This window comes from Pithys albifrons, chromosome 2, assembly GCF_047495875.1.
Source record: "Pithys albifrons albifrons isolate INPA30051 chromosome 2, PitAlb_v1, whole genome shotgun sequence".
Taxonomy (NCBI): Eukaryota; Metazoa; Chordata; class Aves; order Passeriformes; family Thamnophilidae; genus Pithys; species Pithys albifrons.
In genome coordinates this window covers 112,559,631-112,578,309 of record NC_092459.1, presented here as the reverse complement: position 1 = coordinate 112,578,309, position 18,679 = coordinate 112,559,631, and the positions used below count along the sequence as shown (strand labels likewise).

The following is an 18,679-nucleotide window of genomic DNA, read 5'->3' as shown; positions in this document are numbered from 1 at the left end:
GTTAATACCTGGGAAATGCTGTAACCTGCTTTAGAAAGTTGTACTCTGACATGCAGAGGCTTCCATTCAGAGCATCATCATACAGATTTCAATGGCAGCTTTGCCCCGGCATCTTCTGATTTGGGTGGGTTTGGGGCTGTATCGTGGCATGTGCTGAAGTGAAATGCAAAATCCTGGTGCACTGCACTCCTAGGTGGATAACCAAGGTGGAAAACAAAACAGCACAGACTTGTTGATATAAGCAGGTTTTTTCTGTCTTAGTAGGTCTAGGGAGAGAAAAGATCCTAAGACATGATTAGGTCAGTGTTTCATTTGATAAGATTCCATTTGAAGAGGTGTGGCAAATCCAGGCCAGAGCAATCTTTGCAGCAAGGGTTTATAGATGTCTTTTGACATGGCGAATTTGTATCAAAACCCCTCAATTATCAAATGCATGGTATGATGTTTTGAGTCTTAGGCAGTCTATTTGCACAAATAAAGTGGTCAGAATTGGGTTGGGCTTACATACAACAGAGTCAAGAGGAATCCTTAGTAGTCTTAAAATATTGTTGGGAGATTTAAGTAGACTAAAATAGAGACTTGTAAGCATTTGAAGTCTGATTCTTTAAGGGAGAAAGAGCTTCTCTTTCTCCCATTCCTTCATCCTTCAAAAGAAGGAAGGATTTTGGAAGATAGGTTTTGATTTCTTTTGATCTTTCAATTATGTTAATCTCTGCAATTAATTAGGCTGGTAGATGAAAGAAATACAGAAAAAAACCCCTTCAATCCTAATTTAAACAAGTTATTTCTTCTTCCCTCTTATTTTTCCCTTTGGTGCCCTTCCCTGTGCTGTGTGTGTCTCTAGAGATCCCAGATGTCTGGGATTGTCTTGTGTCACTGTGTCTGGCTGTGACAGAGCAGAAGTGAGGAGAAAATCCTGACTATATTTGTGAAATAAAGAAGTACAAACATTTGCTTCTGAAGAAGAACAAGTAAAGTTATATTAAGAGATGGAAAAATGCTGTTTGGGTATGTTTTTATCTTTTTACATAGTTCTGAAATGAAGGGAAGGCTTGAACATAAATTTTGGAAGACTTTTTAATACTTTATGATGCTCTAAAATCTGTTCTTTCATTCTGAGAGAAAACATTTCATCAGGAAGTTTATTCCCATCACTTCTAATTTTTCCATAGCAGGCCTTGCACACCAAGAAAAACAGTGTTCCCACACCAAGAAAAATGCCCGTGTGAAATGCAGTAACAGAGCCACCAACAATATATGCCATAGCACATGAAGTCAGAGTCTCCACTGCGGTCCTTGCAGCAGTGTTACATTAGCCTGAAACTCGGTAATTGTGCTTAAAACTGGAACCATGTAAGAGAATGGAACTGGAAAAGGAGCACAATGCTGTAAACAGATTTTTTCCTTCAAACGCCTTGCTCCTGTCCTTGCCCCCCTCCTCAATGAGCATGTAAGCAATTACAGCGTGTCAGAAACGTTCCCTGAGCCCTACCAGAAGAAACACATTCTGCTACTTGCAATGGTTGCACAAGAGTCGCTCTCCAACCTGCATAAGGAGCCCTTTGCAGAGCTGAGCTCTTCATTTTCTCCAAATAAAATAATTAATTTTCTCCAAAGCCATGAGAAGCTCAGCAATGGTGTGTGCTGCCTGCTGCCTTTGCTGGGGTGCATTTCAGTGTTTTCAGGGCTTGTGCATTCTTGCTGACCCTTGCTCTGCATTCAGGCAATTTGCAAAATGATCTCCAGTTGGATACAGTGGCATATTTCAGCTTTCTGGCTTCCTCGGTTAAGTAGGACTCGAGCTGTTTACTTTGGGAGAGTTTTAGACTGAGTTTTTTTAAAGCTTATTTGAGCTCTGGAGCTCTACATTTGGTAAGTCCTAATGGGAACCAATCGTCTAAGTCGTCCTTCAAAAGCTGTCGATTCCACGTTCTGCATTCGGGTTTTCCAGACTGGCCTTAGCCTGTATGAGATGCCAATCAGTGGATGTACCTCCAATATTTAATATGAACACTAAATCCCTCTCTGCCTTAAAAGCAGTTCATATGAATAACTTTCAGAGCAGGTGGCTGGTGAATGAGGCAGGCTGATTGCTACCCAAAATCTCGTTCGGTGAGGTGGTTCCTTGTCACAGAAGATGCTGTGCTGTGCTTTTTGGCAGTGACAGTGAAACCTGCCTGGTCTCAGCAGGGTTTGTTGTGTAGGTTCTGAGCTAAAGCTCACCTTTTGGCATATGTTCCTCCAGTTGTGCACTAAGCTTTAGGAATTACTTAGACCATGTGCAGTTCATTCTCTCACCTCCCAAGGGAGAGAATTATGTGTGCTCTTTAGTGGTTTTGCTCGTGGGCTGTGGCTTGTTGCAGGATCGAGGGGGAGGGAAGAGTGATTAGCTCTACGTGTGCTGCTGCTGCATGCATGGAAGCAAAGGATAAAACAGGGAGCAGGGGTGAAGGATTGAGATGCTGCACTGAGCAAAGGACCATTTTCTGGCATTCATTGCTTTCAGGAGAGGTTCTTTCACTTTCCAAACCTGGCTCCAGGAGAACTCACGAAAATATTAATTAAACTCCTCTTCATACCTATTACTTCGATTAATTTTCTAGCAAACTAAAGCATCCTTGGTGGAGAAGAGCTATCACACCTTCAGGGCAGGATGTGACATTTTTAGTATCCTAGACTAGTGCAGTAATTCAGAACAGGGATCCAAGAATATTGTGTTTAGTTATGGCTGCAAGGAGCACTGTTAGGCAGGTACAAATGTAATGTCCTGCATTACATTTTACCAGGATGCTCAGATGAGGCATATTTTGCTCAACATCTCTTACAATGGCCTGCCCAGGGAGGTGGTGGATTCTCTGACCCAGGAGGTTTTTAAGGTGAGACTGGACGTGGCACTGAGTGCCATGATCTGGTAATCAAAGTGGGGTTGTATTAAGGGTTGGACTTGATGATCTCAGAGGTCTCTTCCAACCCAACTGATTCTATGATTCTCTGATTTCTAAGCTCAACAATTAACAATTGCTCATCTTGGATCATCAATGGTAAATACCTGTCATTGGATCACAAGGTGCCTCTCGATTTTGTTTCTCTAAATACAGCTCAGAGCAGTTTTTTCCTAGTGCTTTATACTGCAGAGCATATTTGAGTTATTTATTTGTGTTTTCAGCAAGATTTAAGATCATTTGCCAGCTCTTTATAGTATTGGGCTATTTGTATAAAAACAGAGTGTATGTTGTTCTAAATTCATGTCCATTTCCATGGGCCTGGAGCCAGACATGAACCACAGTGACTACTACAGGGAGAGGTCCCAGAGCCATTCCTCCTTTTCCCTTTCTTTTCTCTCAGTCCATCCTTACCTGTGCTCTGGGGCTGTGTGTGAGGGGTTGGGGTTACCTGCTCACAGGGGTTCTGAGCCCTGTGGTGACAGTGCAAGGAGTGGGAGGTTTGGTACTGGTTCCTGGGAGAGTCTGGGGCTGTAACGATTGCCCTTGGGGACAGAATAGGGAGACCAGGCACAGGTTCATGGAGATCTTGGATGGAGCCAGCTCGGTCCTTTCCAATTGGTTCATCTAACTTGGACAGTCACCACTAGTTCTGGAGTAGATTTATTTTGTAGTCTTTGCCGATCACACAAAGAGGTTTATTGTACACAGAATGACACTGAGGTCCATCACAGCTGTAACAGTGATACAGCCACACTGCTGCTGACCCCTGGCTCTTACCTGACTGGCATAACCCCTCCTTCACTCCTCCAGCTTTGGTTGACAACCCTTTGGTTCAATCAAATTTCCCTGCTCTGTCCTTCCCTAATTCCAGCTGTCCACAGAAGACAGGAAGCCTATAGAGCTGGAGCTCTGCTATTTACCTTTATGACCCCAACAGTTTCATCATCATTGTCCTGTCTGGGGCTGGTCACTGGGTACTCCCGTGTGATTTTTAACATACATCTTATGACCTGCTAATAGGTAACTGAGCCCCAGTACTTAAAGGTTCAGCATACTAAGCTTTTCCACACCTTTCTCTGCTGTGGAATTCTTTTACTGGGGAGACATCTGTTTAACCAATCCAGGCGTGTTGAATATAAATCAGGACCCATGGTTTGAATTCAGCATTGTTCTTTTGTCTCTACTCATATCTACGACATCTGTGTATTAGTAATCAATGCTGAATTGTTCCAAAATGATAGAAAATGTCTTCAAAGAAAACAAGGAACAATGAAAGGATGATTGATTAGGTGAAAATTCCGGTAGTTTTGTGTCACACGTCTGAAAACTTCACAAAAAGTGAAGTGCAGAAGACAGTGGTATTGATAATGATGCAGATGATGCAATGCCACCTAATACATACATACATAAACTAGTAAATGTTTGAAAAGCTTTCTAAAATCATGTGATAGAGATAGACATGACTTCTGAAAACCCGGTTTGTATTCCAGTGGGAAGGAAATAATCCCTTTGAAAGTCTCTTTGTTTTTAAAGATGCACAGGTTTGTGAATATTGATGCTGAAGAATTTCTTACTTATTTTCCTTCATTATGTGAAAGTGCACAGAATGCAAATAATGGTAGGAAATTATTTTGCTGTACTTTTCTTACGCTTACATTCTTCTGTGTCACTTTAAAATCTTGTAAACACTCATTCATATACACAGACAATTCAGATGTTTTCTTACACAAGCATAAACCTCAAAAATTGAAGCAATGTAGTTTTCCTTTGTACTTACATCGTGAAAATACAGTGATAGACCAGACTTAGCAGCTTTGGCAGGTTTAACTTCAGAGTTGGTTGCTTTGTGCTCTTCTGTGTGTTTGCCAGTCTTCCTCGCAGCCAGATGTGGTGTCACCCAGTTGTGCCTCATTTGTTCTGTTCCCACTGTTGGTTGGTTACTGCTTGTTTGGCCTTTTTGTTACAATTCTTACCTTGCTGTCTGCGTTAAGACTGCACTAACTAAAAGCTCTTTGAGTTGACTGATTAATGTTCTCCATAGAAAATGCCTGTTCAAAAGTGTTATTTTTCAGTGGTAGCAGGGTTTTTTGTATTTTATTTTTAAAATCTCAGCCCAGGCTTATTGAGGTTGAGATTCCAGTGTTGTGGTGCAGCCTGTGCACAATGTGTAGTGTGATGGGTCTCCGGGCTGAATGGAGACTGTAGGCACTGTCACAAATGAATGATGGAGTGTAGCTTTAAAGAGAAAAAATACAAAGTGCTTTAGTAAGAGGCAGAAGGAAGCATTAAATGATGCAGTGGTTACTGTTGCACTTTAAGACCATTGTGCATATTTTACAAGTTTTGGAGACAGTAAATGCCAGGCTAAATTCATAGTGGAGATGAATAACATTTTCAAGAAATAGTGTAGTGAGCTCATTGATACATCAGCAAGGGCAGAATGTTTGCAGTGTTGGTATTTCCATGTACTTTCGATTCAAAATACCAGAAAAAGAAAGAAAACAAAGTAAAATGTAACTTACTATTGTAATAATGGATGGCTCACCACAGTGGTCAGTTGTGTGACACTGTAATGCTTGGTTAGAGGAGCTGGTGTGGGCGGTACTGGGAAGTAGTTCCTTCATCCTTTTGTCCTTGTTTTTCAGTGCTGGGAGAGCTCATGGCCGTGGGGCATACCTTTTCTTTTCCTCTCTTCCAGCAGTCAGCTGGATGAAAGCAGGAGTTGTTCACCTCCAAGCTTTTAATGTTGTGGAGGTGCTCCTGAAGATGAGAGAGCAAAATCAGAAGTGAAATCTCTCGCTCACCACTCTTGGTGGAGTCAGTGCATGCTGAAAGGAGGAGTTCAAATATCCCTTGACTTTTGTGCCTCCAATCTCAGCGTGTTTAAATTGATCTTGCTCCACTGACTTCCACAAAGCAAGACTAATCAATGACTTGTGTTGGCTGCAGACCCAAGATCCTCGAACACGGATCTTTCGCAGCCCAGTTTCCCTACAGAACTGATACGCACGTAATCCACGGGACCTCCATCCCTAAAGGCAGGCTGGGCTTTCGTGTGTGGCTTTCTTCAGACTGCATGGATTAATTCCCATCTGTTATGTTTCATTGTTAGTTTTCATCCCCACTGAAAATCCTGGACTGTTTGTTCCACAATAGTTGTTCTTCCTTGGGAATTTAACATTTTCTCTTTGCCTGCATGGCTCTTGAGATCAGTACTTGTGACCAAACCACTGAGTACTGTAAATGTCTATAAAAACCAATCAAATAGTGTGCCCCATCTTTTTGTGCTACTGTTTACAGGACCAGTCTCAAAAAAGTTGATTCTTGTCTTTCTAAGGAGAAGTTACTGAGTCCATGTTATCCATGGGCAAGGTTTAACTGCCAAAAAGTTTCCTTCGGGCATCCTGCCTTGGCATTCCCATTGAGTTGGGCACTCAGGTGTTACACAATTGAACATTGTAATCAAAGCAGTTTTTCTCTTGCATGCCCAGGAATGCTGAGTAGGAGGTGAGGTCCTTGCACCGGAAGAGCTTTGCTGTAGGTTGTGATGGAAAGAGGTTGTGACTAAAGACAGAGCATGTTGTGTCAGAAAGAGTGTGAAGAGGACCTAGTGATAAGATGGCTGTTTTTTTAAGCTAGTGCTTCAAAAATTAGTTACACAGCTTTGGTCTCTGTATTGCCTTAGAAGTAACCCAGCAGCAGCAGCAGTTTTTGCTGTGGGGAAACCATAATTACTCCACTGGAACCAGCTGCTGAAGTTTGCTATAGGTGTAACACAACATAAATTTGCTTGGTTTTACCTGCCACATACATCAGTGCAGGATTTTAAAATCAGGTCTAGATATAACATTTGTAGCCAAATATTTTCTATTGTCTGTTGGCACAAGTTACCCAAAGAAACAAAAAAGATTAATAGTTTAAATAGTTTAAAATAAAATAAAAAACATAGCTACCTAACATGGATTCTGTAACACCCCTCTATACTCATCTCCTACATCATGTGACTTACACACTGTTTAATTGCATAGCCAGAAATTATATAGCCTCTATTTAGCAGCACAACAGCAATAAAACTGTCCCTGTCTTTAATATCTGCAGATACAACTCTCTTCTGAACGTGCCTCTGGAAGTTACCTCAGTAATCAGACTGGAGTTGTTTCAGATGCCGTGTGTATATCGGCGTTTTGTGCTGCTGATTTTCAGATTCTCTGGACTGAAGAAGCCTGTGAGGGTTCACTGCACAGAGCAGGCTATAACAAAGCAGTTAATGATTCTTGTGACGTGAATACTGCCATTTGGCTTTATTTGAATGACACTGGCAGTCTGAATTAAATATATCACTTTTTATTAGTTGGTTAGGTTTGGGTTTTTTGGAAGCCAACTCAGTATTAGGCCTAGCTTGGATATGCATCTTAGCTAAAGTATAACCTAACCAGCCCATGCCTTTTGCCCTGTGGAGTGCCCGAGGTTTTTCTAAACACGTAACCACAGTGATATTTTTATAAAGGAATGTTCACCTCATGGGATTTTTTTAAGGTGTTCTATTTTTTTTTCCAAGTTACGGCTTCACTTTATTGTACATGATGTCCAATAAAAAAGATATATGTCTGCGATTGGACTTTGAAAAAGGGCCATGGTGCCTATTCCATTTAAAGGGAATGAAGTCAAGCAGTAAATTTGCTGGTCGCCCTTTTCATATTGACTGTATCTCGGCCAGCAGTGGGTCTTTGATGTTGTAACAATAGAGCAAAGACAGAGGAGGAGGAGGATTAGGACCTCCATAATATAAAAACAAGCCTGCATTCATCATGATTTTTATAGAGCACAATCTCTGTCTGTTGGAGGTTTGCAGTATAGACTTAATGGTCTGCAGAAGAGTATGGCGATTTTAACATTTGCAGGTGGTTTTCAATTCATCCATCATTGCTCCTACCATCTCTTCTTAATTCAGTTTGTTTAGGCATTCAGCATTTAACTTTTCCTATTTCTTATTCCTTCCTACAATAGGAAAACAGATGTTTGTCAGGACAGAGTTTCTGGAGTATCATTTTCCATTACGGGGGTTGATTGTCATGTTATTCATGAAAGGCTTGTTGCAGCTGGCCAATAGACTATCTTCACCTTGTGCTTTAGAGCCCAAGCTTGGGAAAGAATAGGGGGGTGATATGTACATGTCTAACATTTGTGGGTATATATCTCTAAAGGGAGACCCAGGGCAGCCACGCTGTGCCTGTGCCTTCAAGCACGCCGGAACAATAGTGCCAGAGGTTTCAAATGAGCTGTTCAGCCTCACAGAGTCCTGCAGCTTCTGATATGCATTTAAATGGTAGCAGCACTAGCTCCAGATCCAAACATGCAGGAGGAAAAGGCTCATCCATTTCCTGAAAATGTTTAAGGTACCAGGTTGCTCTGAGTGCTGGTGGGAGCAGGTGGGCTTCCAGCTGGGAGCAGAGCTTGGAAAGGGCAGAATAACCCGTAAGGTGCTGTTGCAGCCCTGTGTGTAGCACAGCAAGTGTGGAAGGCAGGATGAGTGGAGTGTTCCCAGGGGATGCAGTGAGGGCAGCAGCAGTGAGCCCACTGCACAGAGATCCGTGTGAGAAGCCCAAAGGCAGCTCCTGGGAAACCATCTGGGGATGCATCCGGTGAAATTGCTTTACTGCACCCAGTTCCAGTGGCTCTTGCTTAAGGCATGATCTCAAAGTGTCCCAACAAGGCAAAACACCTGGAAGTTTGTCTACCAGACTGCAAAGACACCTGACCCAAGGAAGGGAAGGAATGACAGGGAGAAGCCAATCAGTAGTTCATTTGACAATTCAGGACTTGATTTAGGGTTGGATCCTGTGCCTTCTGGGTGTTCAAATTAGACCTGTGAGTCCAAACTCATGAACAAGTCACCACTTGTCAGCTGAGCCTGACTAACCCCTTAGATGTCTTACCCCACCTTCATTCCACACAGAAGATGAGGTGACAATCAGTAAGTCAGTGCTGGGCAAACAAACCCTGAGCTCTCACCAGGGTGAGTGTTCTGTCCTCACACAAAGCACTCCATGGCACTGCTGGTCACCAAAGGCAGGGCTCATCAATGAGGAATCTGTTTTTTAGTTAACATCTACCATGATGGCCATTAGGAGGGCAACATCTGGTGCAGCCAGTGCACACGTGCTGTTGCCGTGCTCTGCTGTATGTCTCCTTCATCGAACCCAGATACCGCGCTGTCTGAGCTCTTTCTGCTTTCCCCAGCTGATGAAAGCAAACCATGCAAGGCTTAGCCAGTATAAGGTGGGAGTTCTGGCTAGTTAGAGGCATCACCTAGTGTTTAAAAGGCTTTGCCCTTGAGAGATCAATAGCTCGGAAAAAGCTGCTGAAATCCTTCAGTGGCAGTGAGTTTGATTCCTGCTCTTCTTTGATCTGGCATTGATGGCTTTTAGAATAATGTAGATCAGAGCTGCCTTTCTCACCTACCCATCCCTCTTTCTTCTTCTCCTGTCTGTCTCCTAAGAGGATCATTTTTTCATGTTCTTAGACTCCGGCTGTCTTAACATCAAGATAAAATGAACTAATTATCTGCATAACATCAGAGTAAGGGCCAGATTAATACCACCTCTCTGATTTTTTTTCTTTCATCCTATTTAAGTGTTCTCACAATAAAATACAAGAGCAGCTGAAATCATGGGTCTGCACACGTATGGACCAAGTGGGAGAAAAGAGCTGCCTGTGCCAGTTCTCTGATATGCACTGCAGCCATTGATAAAAGGAGCCACAATTATATTGCAGTCGGGTTATAAACCCCATAATACTCCCATGACAATTATTGCAGATGCTTGTAAGAGCTGTATGAGGAAAATATGTATATATACTTATGTTTTTAGCAGAGTTAAGTAGCTGGAAGTGAATTCTGCCAGGAGTTGCTCTTCCAACCTGCTCTGCAGTGTTTCTGCGGTATGTGGTTTGGGATCTCTCTTTGTGCAGGGCTATTCTCTCTCCCTGGTGCACCCACCATCTCTGTTCCTCACCACAGGAGGAGAAGGTATCTCAAACCTGAACTGCTTATCTTCCCTCTCATACCTTGCTGCTGTGCTGGGCTGCTGGGACTAATCTAAAGCTGCATTTGGCCTGCTCCATGCCGTTTATTGTCACTGGCGTCTGGGTGGCTTCAGGCACATGTTAGGATTATAACAAGTTTGAAAAATAAAACCATTTATCCCAAAAATAGCTCAGAACTAGCTAGTGATCATGGGGTGGAGGAGAGACAGAAATGAAGATATTTTCATTTCACGTAAGTGTCAGATTGAAAAGCATCTGCCTTGTTCAGTGCCTGTATGGTATTCATTTCCTGTCTGCAGCCGATTGGAATGCCCCCCGAGTCGTTTGAAATTGAAAATCGAGTCATGCTTCTTTAATCAGCTCTAGGAAATAGCCCCGTCCCGTACTGTTGTAAGAAAATTTATATGTACAGGCATAGAATTCATGATACAGAAAGCCCACACTTCTTTTCAGGGCAGAGAAGGGTCTGGGTCCCCTCTCCCATCTTAGGCAGAGAAGGGTCTTCCCTTTGCCTTGCCAAGGTGTGCTGCCTGTCCAACCACTTGCTCCTCTTCCCCATCATGTCACTGGAGGGAGGCCTTTCTCCTGTGTATCTGCTCCCTCTGGTTTCTTGATGTGTCACTCGGGCAGTTCAGGGAGATGTAGAGAGAGGGCACAGTGTCCACTGCTCATGGCCTGACACAAACCCAAGGCAAGTGCTGCACTGCATGTGCAGATGCCATTTATACTAATGACTTCCAGTTGCTCGGGCATCAGTCTCCAAAGTTTTCTAAATGGAGAGGGTAAAACTGTACACTTGAAAGAGTGTCTGACTGCAGGAGCTGAGGTGCATGGTCCTGAGGCAGCCACTCAGATTGCTGCTGCTGTTCAGCTGTAAACTCCTGGGGGTGGTAAGGACCCTTTCCAGCAGTGTTGTGAGGCACAGAATTGATGCACAGGTATGGAGGGCAAACAAACACTGCCTTCCCTCTGCCTTCAGCCTCTTGCTGCCATCCAAGGAAAGTGAGTACTGGTGGGGAAGGCAGCTAAGGGAGGGTGAGGTAATTATCTCACGGTGATTTGGTGGTGTGTGTGCTTTGAGCATCAAGACTCAAGTGATTTGCCTTTTTTCAGACACAGAAGTAACTCTGCCAGAAGCACAGGAAACATCATGTTTTTGGAATATAACACTTGTCTGCTTTCTTGCTTTCCTGTTATTAGCTTTTGCTTATGTGATGAAGTCATCATGTAACTCTTAGTCCACAGGGACTAAACACTTTCTAGTCTCTAAAAACATCTGCCAGTTTACACAGCCAGAGTCACAGACACTTTTGAAAGCACAGGGTGGATATTCAGTGGCATATGAGAGGGAGACATGGAGGCTGCGAATAGCTGTTTCTTGGAAACTAACAGCTGAAGGCAACTTTGGAAATTGAAAAGGCTTGAAGTAAGGTTACTCTTTCAGCTAGGGAGAGATGAAAACTTCATTTATTAAAGCTGGTTCACCTACTGAAATCCTAGCCATAGTGATTTAGTGGAATAAACTTGCAAAAGGACACAGTTTAAAACCCAGGAAAATAATTTCAGATGTATGTTCTCTTTCATTTACACTGACTTTGTGTGTGCTGGTCTGCAGAACCTGACCAAAGAGTTGTGTACAAAAAGTATGAATATTCTGGATTTCCTTTGCAGTTTTGATTGCAGCTTGTGGCAGATTTTCCTGTTCTGTTGGAACCTGATGTGTAAATTATGATGGAGATTTCAAATGATGGATGAGATTAAACTAGTTCAATTAAATTTACCCAGGGTAAAAATGCATTCTATGTAAAGCTTTATTGTACTATTGATTCTATGCAAGTGTTTAATAAACCCTAAAAAGAACTAGAACTTTCAAAGAATTTGCATTTTGGCACTAAAGGTTATTGGAGTGGAATAGCTGGGCTTCTCTTCAGTTGTACATTTGCCTGCTCCGCCACCAAATCAATGTGGAGAGCTCCAGCCAGGCAGTGATTACAGGGAAGGTCTTCAGACTCCTGAAGAACACAAAATGTTTACCACCAGCTAAGACAACTGAAAATATCTGTTAACTACAAGCAAAACTGCACACTGAACATCTGTCAAAGCCCTACGCAATTTAATTCTGTGTGGTTGGCTGTCCCCCTGGATGGCTGAGTATCTGCTGAAGAACAAAGCACCAGTGTGTACTACATTAAAAATTTAGTAAAGGACCTCTGTTTTTTCCAGCAGACATCGAGCTGTAATCACCACCAAGTTTCTATTATCAAAGTGTTTATACAAACTGGCAGTTCTTCACCTCCAAGCTGAACCATACTGTTTGTATTTTCCAGCTGAATGAAAACATGAAATACAAGCAAACAACAGAGCTATAAAAAATAGCTGTGATGTGAAATGTGTGTCCACAACATGTAGCAAAAGGTTGCCAGATTTGAGTATAATATGGTTGGGTTTCTCCTTGAGCTCAGAGGGAAAATGCTGTCTGCCAGAGCAGATGAGATGTGGCCCCGCTGTTTGTTGGTGGTGTGTGCAGGAGTCAGGGAGCTTGGGAAGAGGAGCTCCCAGGCAGAGTCTGAGCAGAGGATGGACAAAAGCTTGACGAGTGCAAGTGAATAAACAGGCTCAGTGGGGGAGGAATGGTGTTACACTGCTCTGGCACTTGGGTGGATCAGTTCAGAAGGTTCAACAAGTCAACAGCCTTTTGCACAGCCGTGGAGGGTCCTGACTTAGTGTTGGCCATTTGCCTCGAAAGAGCTGCCTGGGACTTCCTAGACCTTAGGCAGCCTCTGCAGTCATAACACACATCCTGGCTGCACATTCAGTGCTCAAGATTTTCCGTATAGCTGTGAGGGCTAGAAGGTTTTAGTGTAAAACCTGTAAAATTCAGAAGCTGTGATTCTGCAGTGAATGTGCCTGGGTGCTTTGAGGTTCTGGTTCTGCTGGACACAGCTCTTGAGAGGTTTTGCAGCACAGGACAGAGAACCAGCTGTGGTGGCCTGAGTGGGTACTGGAGCATCCCAAGCCCCTCACTGTGCACAGCTGCTCCTATGTCTGCCCTAAATTCCTTAACTGCAGCATTGTGACTCCATCCTGTTCTCCACAGAAAAAAGTTCTCCAGGAGCCATACAGCCCCCAAAGCCAATGTGCCCCCATAGGAGTGTGCTGTGGGATGGCTGGGTTTGGTCTTTCCTTGGCCAGTTAGTGACACAGGCAGATGTACTGCAAGTTAGAACTGGATACGCTGTCATTTGACTGATTTTGCTGGGCTAAATACAGAATTATTAAAAATTAGACCATGATTAAAAGAACTTTATTATTATATTTATTATTACTACCAACTGTAATCAGTGATTCATGATGTTCTATTTGCACAATGTTTAAAGCAGATGCTCTATTTTGGAGCCCTTTAGTGAAAGCAATTGTGTACGTGCAAGCCAGTGTAGTCTGGTTTAAATTATTTATGAGCAGTTATTATCTAAAACATGCTATTAATTATTGAAACAATTAGTTTGTGCAGTTTTGCAAAGATACATAAGGCCTTTCACTTCATTGCCATGTATGAATGAGGGGCAAGCACATTTTAAGGAAAAATGAGAATGTCTTAGCTGAGTGGCTGATGTGACACCACTCTGGTCTGACTCCTCTTCTGTCTGACTGCCTGGACTGTATGTGGAATTAATCATAAAAGAAACCTCTCTCTGTGTATCTCTGATAATGCTTCTCAGTTGGCCTCAGTGGCTGCATCTCATACCTCATCCTGGTAGATCCTGTGCTGTTTATACTCATGATAGACAATAAATAAATAGAGAAAGAAAGAAAAGAAAGAAAAGAAAGAAAAGAAAGAAAGAAAAGAAAGAAAGAAAAGAAAGAAAGAAAGAAAGAAAGAAAGAAAGAAAGAAAGAAAGAAAGAAAGAAAGAAAGAAAGAAAGAAAGAAAGAAAGAAAGAAAGAAAGAAAGAAAGAAAGAAAGAAAGAAAGAAAGAAAGAAAGAAAGAAAGAAAGAAAGAAAGAAAGAAAAGAGAAAGAAAGCAAGAAAGCCCAGGGATTAGGTCCCCCAAGTTCATTACAGATCTTGGACCTGCAGAGGTGAAAGTCTCATGTAGTGTCCCAGTGTGCTGCTACTCTGCCTCCCCAGACAGGGTAGTTTTCAAGTGATCATTTAGCACTAACCTGGAAACACATGACAGGCTTCAAAATGAAAACAATCTGTTTAGGCAGGTGGGAAATGAAACCAGTCCTAATGGCTGTAATGGTTCTCTGTGAAGGCCCCAGGCCTCATTTTGTCTCTGATAGCAATATAATCTTTTATAGCGTCTCTGAAGTTTCCTAATAAATACATGGTCCTTGTTGCTGGTGGTTGAAGATGCTGTACAGGTGCATCATGAAAGTGCATTGACAGACCGTCGGGTTTCAGTTCAAGGCCTCTTGTCAAGATCATTTTACAAGATATTTCAAAGAAGTATACAAGAAATAAAAAAGCAGTGTAGCTGCAGCAAAGATTTAGTAATAGATTCCCTTGCTGCCTGGGAGCTGTTAGCATATAAGTTGCATCAGTTTTCCCAAATTCTTTCAACTCCATAATTAGCAGTGCTTGCAAATGCGCCCTTAGTTTGGCAAATGGGGAGGGAATGAAGGAAGGTAACAAATATGAAGGACGGAGAAAGAGCAGCTGCTTCAGAATATTTTCTATAGCTGCAGTCATTTCTCACTTATGCTCTGTCTTGGTTGTTTTTCCAGAGATTGAAATGGGATTAAAATAAGGAAAAGAGGATTCCTTACTTGCTAAAATTGCAGAAAAATTCCCTTTTCCCCTAGTTTGGTATTTTTACAAGTTCCCATTTCTGTTTAGCTTCTCTGTGGGGAAGAGAAACAGTGGAGTTCCCTGCAGCTCATGTCTGTCTTGACAGAGAGAAACAAAATGTCAGGGAGGGAGTTAAAAAACCCATTTGATTGCTGAAGAGTTAAACTGTGGTATCAGGCAGAAAATTTCTCCTGCACTGTCCCTTGGTGCCTTAAACAACGATGCAAGTGGTGGATGCCACGGTGCAAGTCCCTCCTGGATCACCAGCTTTTAAAGTCATCCTCACAAAATCCCTGTGAGTCGCTTTTCTTCTGTGGGTTATGGATGGACACAAAGATGTTGATACGCTCTGACCTATTGCCCTCTCTTGTTCAGCAGTGGGTGTTGCAAGGTGCGTTACTCTGATGCAAACAGTAGGGCAGATTCTCTCTCAAGGGTTTAATTCATTGCCCTTGCATACTGTCCACACTTGGAACACTCACAAATCCTAAGCTGGTTTTGTATTATGAACTTATAATTACCTGATCCCATGTGGCTGACAGCCAGCGTGAGTAACCCCTCAAAATCATCTTCATGGAAAGTTTAAAAGTTGTGAATAATCCCAGTAAATGAAGGAAAGAAACTGTTCTATCTTAAAATATTTAGAGCAGATGCATCATTTGAGCAAGAAACCAATGTGCCTGAATTAGAAATGTCATAACTTCAAAGAAATTGAGTCAGTAACTCAGAATGAAGTGAGGTGGCTTTTAAAGGAAGGCAAGCAACACTGCTTTCCAAAAAGCATCAGGAATACAAATTGTGTACACCTAAAAATAAAGAGCATGAAATATAAGCATGGGAAATAACGTACAAATAAGAAGAATATCTCCCCTGGAAAAAAAAATCAAAACCCTAAATTAAATTACATCTATTAGCTTTGGAACACAAACCTTGTTTTCTTCAGAAAAGATGCCAGCATTGCAGTAAGGACACACTTTTTCCTGCTAGATGGGTCTTGGAAGAGCCTTTACTGAGCTAATGCAGTAGAACAGAGTGAGCATATTCTTCTCTTCACAGCAGTTCAAGCTCACTTTTATTGATGGCAGCCTCTTTTGTCTTTTTACCAGAAATACACATTTCTAATACTACTGCAAATCAGCTTAGACACTGTACCAAGAATCATGGAATCATAGAATCATAGAATCGATGGAGTTGGAAAAGACCTCTGAGATCATCAAGTCCCTTGGTCCAACTCCAGTCCCTTTACCAGATCATGGCACTCAGTGCCACGCCCAATTCACCCCCTCTCTGGGCAGCCCATTCCAATGCCTGATTACTCTCTCTGGAAAGAATTTTTTTCTGATCTCCAACTTAAATTTCCCCTGGCAGAGCTTGAGCCTGTGCCCCCTTGTCCTATTGCTGACTGCCTTAGAAATGGGCACTCTGTCTCATTTTAGAAATGGCCTTTCTGTGCTGGTTCAATGAGCAGATGACTGGAATGATACAACTGACACATGCTGAGCTTCTCCCTTTGCCCATGTTGCAATACGATGCAGGAGCCCCAGGAAGGCACAGCTTGGCCTTGTCCTATTGAGAAAGGGACTGCAGGCAGAGCACACACTGTTTAACCTGTGCCATTCCTGCCAGCCATTTGTCAGCCCTGCTCTTAAAGCCAGGCTCTGTGTCCCTCTCAAACCCTGCTCTGGAGCTTGGCTGTTGCTGGCGTTAGAAATGTTGGCCTAACATTGAGCCCCCAAAGGGTCATGTCCACCCTGAGCAAGCAGAGTGGTCCATCCTCCCTTCCCTGCAGCATCCTTTGGGACAGAGCAGTTGTCTTGTCCTCCCTCCCTCCGTGTTTCTTTCTAACTTTAAGTCCCATCTCATTGAGGCTGTAATTAATGACAGTCCCTGCCCCAAGCAGCTTGGTAGTGGGCCCGATCAGCCTGATGTCATTACTTCACCATGACAATTTTCTAACTAACTCCATGTGATGTTCCATCTGTCTGACACTATTAAAAACTTTTTATATACCCCTTATTATTGTAGTTGCTGAGCTCCCCGCAAATATCACAGGGAGGAAGGGAAGCGCTGTTATCCCCACGAGGCACAGACAGACCATGACCTGTCAGGATCACACAGCAAGTCTTACCAGAGAATTAAACGTAGGTCTCTGAAGTCCTCAGCCAGCTCTAGCTGCGTGCTACATTAATGTGGGGAATCAGGATGCTCCTGAAGTGGCAAGCACATGGGGAAAATATAAAGCTGTAGGTGAGAATTTTATTATTTTTAATAAAATCTTACTTTATTTTTAATAAGGAAAAGATTATGGGCATGATACCCCAGTAAAAATAGTTAATACCTTATTTTTTTGGTTCCTGACTGAAGTAATTTAAAGACAGCAGAGTTACACCTTGTTAGTCAGACATAACTGAGCAGCTTGTGCTTTTATGTTGAATAATGGGTGGGCCACCAAAGGCATCTTCAAAAAAGAAGACCAAAGATCTTCAACAAAGAGAAGGGTCTATGTTTTAACCTTCAAGTAATGCAGGTTGTCAGGAGCATATACATTTTTAGCACCACACACATACACTAATTCAGAACAATGTTTATGTGCTGTAGATGAATATATAAAATTACCCTTTGGGTAAGTGGTAAACACTTTCAGAGTATAACCATTCTGGGCATGACAATACCAGGACAATATTAATTCTGCTGAATGTGATTTTGCTCTTTACAAAAGGAGTACAGTGAGGAGGGGAGAGGAGAACCACCTTTGTTGTTGCTTGAGACAATTTCATTTAGTCCCAGATTAACTGTTAAGTCTTAGTTTATTTAACTCACTGAATATTTTCCTGTAATGTGCAAAGATTATATTGTAAAATCTCTTTAAAGGTCAGTTTAGAACCTTCTAAGCAAATAAACACGAAATAAAAGAAAAGGCATTGGAGCTGTTATCTATCTGAGAGCTTAGCTAAAGGTATGCTATGGCTTAATTTGAACCAGGAGAGCTGGATGGAGATTGCATTTAACCAGAAATGCTGGCAAAAATACGCTTCAGCAGAGCCAGAACCACATGTGGCCATTCTGCTTTAATTGTGCTTGTTTTAAAAGATAGGTCTTTAACATTTACCCTCTCCATGCTTGCTGTCTCTTTATGAACTGAAAATAAAAATTCCCCAGGCAGTCATACTAAGACCTCAAGCCTGAAACTTTTCAGTTGAGTCAAAACCAAAACCTGTGCTGAGTCTGCCCTGTGCAGTTTTATATATATATATATTTTTGTAGCCATAAGAAGATTGGACTTCTCTGCTGTTTTTCAAGCCGAGTCCCCAAGCCAGTCCTAACCAGTGTTTTGACAGTAAATGTGTCTCCTTGGTGAGGTCAGAGGCAGTGGCAGCTGCTGTAATGTGCTACAACCCCCAAAGTGCGCTCAGCAGTAACAGCAGCATTAACCACTGACCCTCAGCTTGGGGAAACCCAACCCACCATAGGCAGACATGACAATGAGATCCCAGAGGAAGGAAGGAAGGGTCAGATGTTCAGGAGCAGAGAGGCTGGATGAGGACACAGGCAACGAGATGGAAGTTGTTGCAGACCGAGGGGAGGTTGCCAGCTCAGCAGTGGGATCTTCTAGTGCCATGAATTTCAACATGGGCATAGCAATCAGTGTCTTTGCTTCACTTCGGAACAAAGCAAACTAAAATGGTTTATAGGAAGGATACCTTTCACCGTTTTTAGGTTAATGTGTTATGAATTCATTTCCCAGGGCTTCACGTGTCTGGGTTTTTTTGAAGTCTTGTGCTTGTGGCGATGTGTGGGTGCTCACACCAAGGCTGGAATGGTTCAGGAGCCTGGAAGAGCTGAGTCCCCAAGTGTGACCCGGTTTTATTTTGTGTCAGATGGTCACAGATCTGTGT

The 18,679-nt window shown here is 42.5% G+C and overlaps 1 protein-coding gene across 1 annotated transcript in view; it reads left to right on the top strand.

The window, feature by feature from the left end:
- The window catches only part of ISM1 (isthmin 1), a 39,704-nt gene that overhangs the window by 3,158 nt on the left and 17,867 nt on the right, over positions 1-18,679 (top strand). The gene's annotated exons all lie outside the window — the stretch shown is intronic.